The following is a 6,880-nucleotide window of genomic DNA, read 5'->3' on the forward strand; positions in this document are numbered from 1 at the left end:
TTTGCAGCAGCTGTGAATCTTCATTATGAAGTCAGTGGAAAAACCAAGAAGAGGACCATTAATGTCACCAGGTAGAAGACAACCACCAATAAGAGCATTTAAAGATGACATGACTGTTACAGCAAACCCAAAAATAGAGGGTAAATGGACCTTACAGGAGTTGGCAGGAATGATAAGTTGGGCAACAATGAAATTCAAACCCAGTAAATTCAAGAAGTTAATTTATGAGTTAAGGCAAAGTGAGAGATGAAACTTTCGAATTAGCAGGGAAATTCTACCAACAGTTTGAGATAAAATGCTTTGGTAAAAGTTTGACACCAGTAGACAGAAAAACCACCATATAAATACAAAGGCAGCTGGTAAAGGTAGATTGGCTGTAGAAGACAGACCAAAGTGTTTGCCAGGAAGATACAAAGCTTGAATGTATCAACATGGTGTCTTGTCAAGAACACTATGGCCGTTCTTGGTATATGAGTTTTCCGTGTCCAAAGTTGAAGTTTAAGAAGAAAAAAAATAGTGACGTTGGTTTGGCGTAATAAGAAGTGTCAGCAGCGTTGACTTATACAATGCAGTAACTTAACAGAAATTACCACTCACTTAATGCGTGGACTTAAGAGTTTAAAGTTACAAAAACACGACAGGTCATGATGTAGAGGAACAGCAAAGATGCCAAAGTAAGAGGAGCCAAAGTGAAGATCCGGACAAGAAGAAAGCAGGAAGCAGGAAGTTCGACAGATAAAATAATAGAGCAGGAATAGCAAGGTGAAAGTCATGAAGCAGCAAGGTAGATGGTTTATTTGGCAATGAACTAGAAGCGGGGCCTTTTGCCTGGAGCGATATTTGGAGTATGGAGGGATACCGTTTCAGCTTCAATCTGAGATCAGTGTATGATGTAAAACCAAGTCCATTGAATCCCTATGGATAGGGGTTGATAGAAGATTCAATGTGCACCTTTTGCAAAGACGAACCAACATCTCTACAACATGTGTTGTCGTCATCTTGTCAAGTGGCACTGAATTTTTTTAGGAACACATGGAGACATGATATAGTGCACTGAACACATTAGCAGCGAGGTTGTACTTCATCAGGAGGAAGAAGAAAAAGGTAAAAATAACACATCACTTTTGAGAGCATGTCAGCACACCTGAAGACCATGGGATCCATGCAAGAGCAACAGACTGGAAGTTTACTACAGATATCCAGCAATGTATGAGCTTTCTTGCAGCAATAGCAGCAACATCGCTAAGACCAGATATGGTTTTATGGTCACAGGGAACTGTTCAGACAGTCCTTTGTGAAGAAAGGATGTATGAGGTACACGAAAAAAAGAGGGTAAAATTCAAGCAGCTTGTATCAAATTGCCAACAGCAGGGATGGAGAACTTGGTGCTTTGCTATTGAAGAAGTGTGCAGGGGGCTTTGCGGAATAGACAATATTACAAGCTCTCAGAACCTTAGGATTGGGAGAAGCAGATAGTGAGAAGTTTATTTCAGAATTGTATAGACAAGTGGAAGTGTCATCATAGTGAAGATAGGGGAGAGAGATGAGATCTGTAAAAGTGGCAATTAGAGATATTAAATGATTTGAAGACATTTAGTGGAAATAATGAACTAATGATAGAAGAGACTTGATAACAGCTCTGGTGAAAGCATCATTCAGTGACAGTGCAAAAGTTACATCAGCTGACATATCGGGTGCAGCGTAGGCCATCCAGTTTCAGAGTCAGACTGAGCCGGCACACCTCTGGAGGTTGGTGTTGAATAGCGCCGAAACAGCCGATGATGGAGGCTGCACCTGATAGTCCCCTGATAAAGGAACTGGATCATCATTGTAACGATGTTTACAAGGTTAAAAAAATATGATTCTTGAAGTGCATTTTGTTGATAGACATTATTAGACTAGTTAAAAACTTCTAGGAGATCGTGCTTTGCAAGATGTTTGCAATTCTTTCTAAGTATCATGAATCAAGAATAGTAAAACTGTGGACCAAATATGTCATAAGGATCAACATCCAAACAACTACTTGAATCCTTCTACAACTCTGCAATATTAAACAGCGCGACAAATTCCCGCAGATGTATGCTTGTTTTCTGCTTGTTCTTGTTATTTCACATAACTTATTAGCATCATCTTTGTGTTTATTTTTACTTTTTGAAACATTAACTATATTTAATGTCAAGATGTTTCCTGTTGTAGTAGATTTTTTCTGATTAGGAATTTTCGAATGCTGATGTTGCGAGATGAACTAGACAAAATATACACTTACATAAATGTTTGTGAAGTGAGCATATTAAGGACGTTCGCTTGTCATGTTTTGGAATTTTTGTCAGAATTTCTGGTTTTATCCATTTTGCTCATTGATCCCCATTTTTCTTTTTATAAATCTTTAACATTTATCATTATAAGCCATCTGTAAAAGTCTTATAAAATCGTTGTCATCTTTAACAGCTTTAGAGAACAATGATAAAGCTATGAAAAGCTAAGAGAGAACATTTTCCCGCTAAAATTGCAATGGCTTATATCTCGAAAGAAGCACATTGACCTTTATTTTATTTTTGCTCTTTTGGTTCCTTTGTCAATCTCCTATCAGTATATACTAGTGTTATGAAAAGTTTGTTATTTTGAAACCAAGTAACGAACCTCCTTAAGACGAGACTTCTTTTCACATTAATATACGAACTTGGCGAAACAAACATTCTGATTTTAAATCAATGTTGTTTATATTAACAGTTGTTTGATTCTTTGCATTGCCAAACATTGTGTTTCCAATTTGAAAATATAAAACAGAATATGTGATATGATTGCCAAATAGACAACTCTCCACAGGAGACCAAATGACAAAATAAATAATAACTATAGGTCACCGTACGGCCTTCAACAATAAGCACATCATATTCGGATAAACATGCAAATAGCTTCATTTTTTAATCTTGTAATTGAGATAGAGGATTCAGATCTTTCATTTATGAAAACATTATTCGATCATTTAGTTTTATAAAATTGTGTGAAAAACATTGATGACTAAAAATCTTGAATTAATGAAATTAATGAAAAAAACAAACGTATAAAGTAAGTTAGTAGGTAAATTATATAGTGAAATGTGTACATCAGCAATTATATGTACAAAATATAACCATTACTATAAAACGCCCGGCCAAATTGACCAATTAGTCACCTTTTATTTTCAAATCAATAGAAATGTTTGAATATTACGTGTTAATTTTCCTTGGATGTTTCCCCATTACAAATGTTAATTTTCCCTGGTCATCTACCTGTGTATAGTCAGGCACTATAAATATATCGATAACAACAGTTTGTCTGATATCATTATTAAATGTGCAGTTTATAAGAAAATGTAACTCATGTTTACCCATTTTGAGAACTACGAAATCGACATAGTCAATTCTAATCGGTTATATCCCGCATCTAAACTTGGCTATCAAAGATCGCTCATTTGTAGAAAGATTTAGTTTCACATAGTGTTCTAGTTCGAAGTTTGTTTTGGAAGTTTGAGTAAGATCGTAGTTTTAGCTTATTTATCAAGGACTCTTGCCATAAATCACGTATACTAAGTCTGTGTGTTTAGGTCTTTTATATATGTTTCGTCTACAAAATTAAACATTGTCATTTTACTAAGGACGTTTGAAAACACGCAAAAAAATATCAGAAACTATTTAGTAGTTGTAAACATAACATGTCTACTAAGGAGATATTTAGTTAAACAATTATTTTATATACATCGAACTATTTTGATAACAGCAATGATTATAATATCTAAAGAATTAAAAAGAAAAGTATACAATCAATTTCCTTATGTCTCAGTGTATGTGAAAAATAAAAAATGGAAAGAAAAGTATAAAATCCATATTTACAGAGAAAATAAAGTTAGACACTGGAAAACACCCGGGTGAGACGTTTATAGCAGACATGCGTTTTCCCCCCTCAAATTACAAATTAATGTAACCTCAAAAAAGATAATGATATGCCAACAATCTCGAGAGCATACATTTATTTACAGTTAGTAAAAAGTAAAAACACAAAAATACTGAACTCCGAGGAAAATTCAAAAAGGAAAATAAAAAATCAAAAGGCAAAATCAAGAGTCCAAACACATCAAACGAATGGATAACAACTGTCATATTCCTGAATTGGTACAGGCATTTTCTAATGTAGAAAATGGTGGATTGAACCTGATTTTATAGCTAGCTAAACCTCTCACTTGTATGACAGTCGCATCAAATTCCATTACATTGTCAACGATGCATGAACAAAACAAACATACTAAAATATTTCTAAATATAATAACAACACAATATTTAAAAAAAATCAATTTGAAAGCGTTAAACAAGTAAAGTTTATTTAATCTCAGTTATCATTTTCTAAATATAATAACAACACAATATTTAAAAAAAATCAATTTGAAAGCGTTAAACAAGTTGAAGCGACAATAGTTTCTACCTATTGGACCTCGACGAAACTATTTGACCGCAAGATTTATTATGATTCGCCGAACTTAAAATGCAGCTGCATGATTACGACACCGCAGGAGTTATTATGTCGCGTTTTACCTATTGTATCCAGGGTTTACCTTAGTGCATGACGTAGCCTTAAAATTTCAAATATGTTTAAAGTAAATGTTAAGCAGTATGGCAAAACTTTTAGGAATGTTTGGTCCTCAATGCTCTTTAACTTCGTACTTTATTTGGCCTTTAATAACATATTTTATTCGAACGTCACTGATGAGTCTTTCGTAGACGAAACGCGCGTCTGGCGTAAATATTAAAATTCATTCCTGTAATCTAAAATGAGTTTATTATTTTCTGCTTTTTATAATTCGGTAGAGTAGATTTTATCCCCGCAATTTATTGTCTTTGGAATAGTAAGTTTCCCCTCATCGTATATATCTATTGCTTTTGGATACACCTCTTGGCAATAAATGCACCTCGGGAACAATAATCTTACTTTTCAACTCATATCCAGTCGATAAGTATACAATAATCACTTTCTATCCTCAGCAAATTAATCAAACATCAGGCGGCTGCAGCTTTCAGTCAGATGATAATTGCCATGCCAAGACGGCACTGTGCAAACGAGAAGGATTGCAGTGTCGATGGGCTAATAATGGAACATGTTAACATCTTTGAGTCATCAACAAGAGGAATCGTTGGATATGAATATAGACTTTCAGATCAACAGTTTATGAACATGTTTATTTTAAATAATTACCTGTTTCAAACTGTGTAGTTTTGCGTAGTTTTAGATAGTAACTTATTTAAAAGAGGGGCGACAAATACCAGAGAGACATTCAAACACATAAAATCCAAAATAATCTGACATCGTCAATGCTAAAAAATAAAACAGATACATAGAGAAACAATTATACACAAAACACAACATAGAAAACCGAGAACTATACAACACGAAAAAGCAAATATTTTTTCTAAAAAAAGCACATGCAGGCATCAATTGTATGGTCTACGAATAAGTCAAGATGGTTATGTAATTACTGGGACAATATCTCTAATGCGCCTTGAAATGAAATACTCAAAAGTCATGTGTAAACAATAATCTTGGTGTAGTGATATTTGACACATTTCTATGAAAAACAAATGACTGAGCTAAACAATTTGTGTTAACTTAGAAAAAAGTAAAATCACAAAAAATACTGAACTCAGAGGAAAATCAATTTGGAAAGTCCATAATCACATGGCAAAATCAAAAAACCAAACGCATCAAAAACGAATGGACAAGAACTGTAAGAAAGTAAGGGAACACAAAATAAATGTGTAAAAACTATGGAGCTATAAAATGTGATCAAAGTATTAAATTTTCAAAGAACTTATTGTGTTAAAAATGGGATTTTTTACCATAAGGAGCAGCATCGCAAAAGAATGCTCGGGGTTTGCTAATTTACGGAAAAATGATTCACATTGCGTACCCCGAAAATTTAACCACATATGTAAAAATGTCTCAGCTTCGAAACAAGCCATCATACATATATAAGTTTACGATATGGACTGAGCAACAGATGAAAACGTTGCCATTACCGCCTATGCAGAATCAATTACGCATATTGCCCCAACTGCATCTAATCATTCCTCGAGAATCTATTAACAGTGAATTGTACGGGTTTATGTAGATGTTTTGGTCAAACTAAAAAAGATGTTGATCTATTAAATTTTGTTAGGTTTTAAAACATGAAAACAACATTAATAAATAACCTGTGCTTTTAGTTTAGTATTGCATTTACCTTCAGTAAAAACAGCCCAGGCTTAAGCATTTAAAATCCATTATTGGTGATTCGTTGTCTGGTAACAATTATATGAGCAAAAGGGACTTAACAATTTTGATTAATGTATCAAAGGTGTCAAACCTAGGCATTGTTTGAATCTCAGTTTTCTAAATAATTTCTTTATATACCAGCAGTGGTGATTTTTTATAAATGTATATTATAAGCTACATTGTATGTCCGTATTGAAACGCTAAATATTGAGCTGATGATACCCTTGAGATGAAACTTTCTACAAACGCAGGTTTCTGTTGATCATGGTGGATTCGAAATGATCAAAATAGATAAGAGCCTGAAATGTATTTCACAGGTTCAACACAATAATGCCCTCAAAATAATGGTACAAAAATCATTAAAAAAATCCATTCTTTTTGGCCCAAGATGACTTTCAAAATGTAATTATCATTGGAAAAGCTCCAAATTATCTCCCTTTGGTGCAAAAATGCCATTTTTGGCTTTTAAATTGAAATATTTGCTTTAACTCATCGGTGACCTATATGTTTTTATAACTATTTTCAAATAAACTGTACTTAAACTAATGTATTGTAAAATTTGGGTGATTTCTGTAATTCAAGTTTTTTTTTATTTCCT

This window comes from Mytilus trossulus, chromosome 8 (genome assembly GCF_036588685.1).
Source record: "Mytilus trossulus isolate FHL-02 chromosome 8, PNRI_Mtr1.1.1.hap1, whole genome shotgun sequence".
NCBI classification, from domain to species: domain Eukaryota; kingdom Metazoa; phylum Mollusca; class Bivalvia; order Mytilida; family Mytilidae; genus Mytilus; species Mytilus trossulus.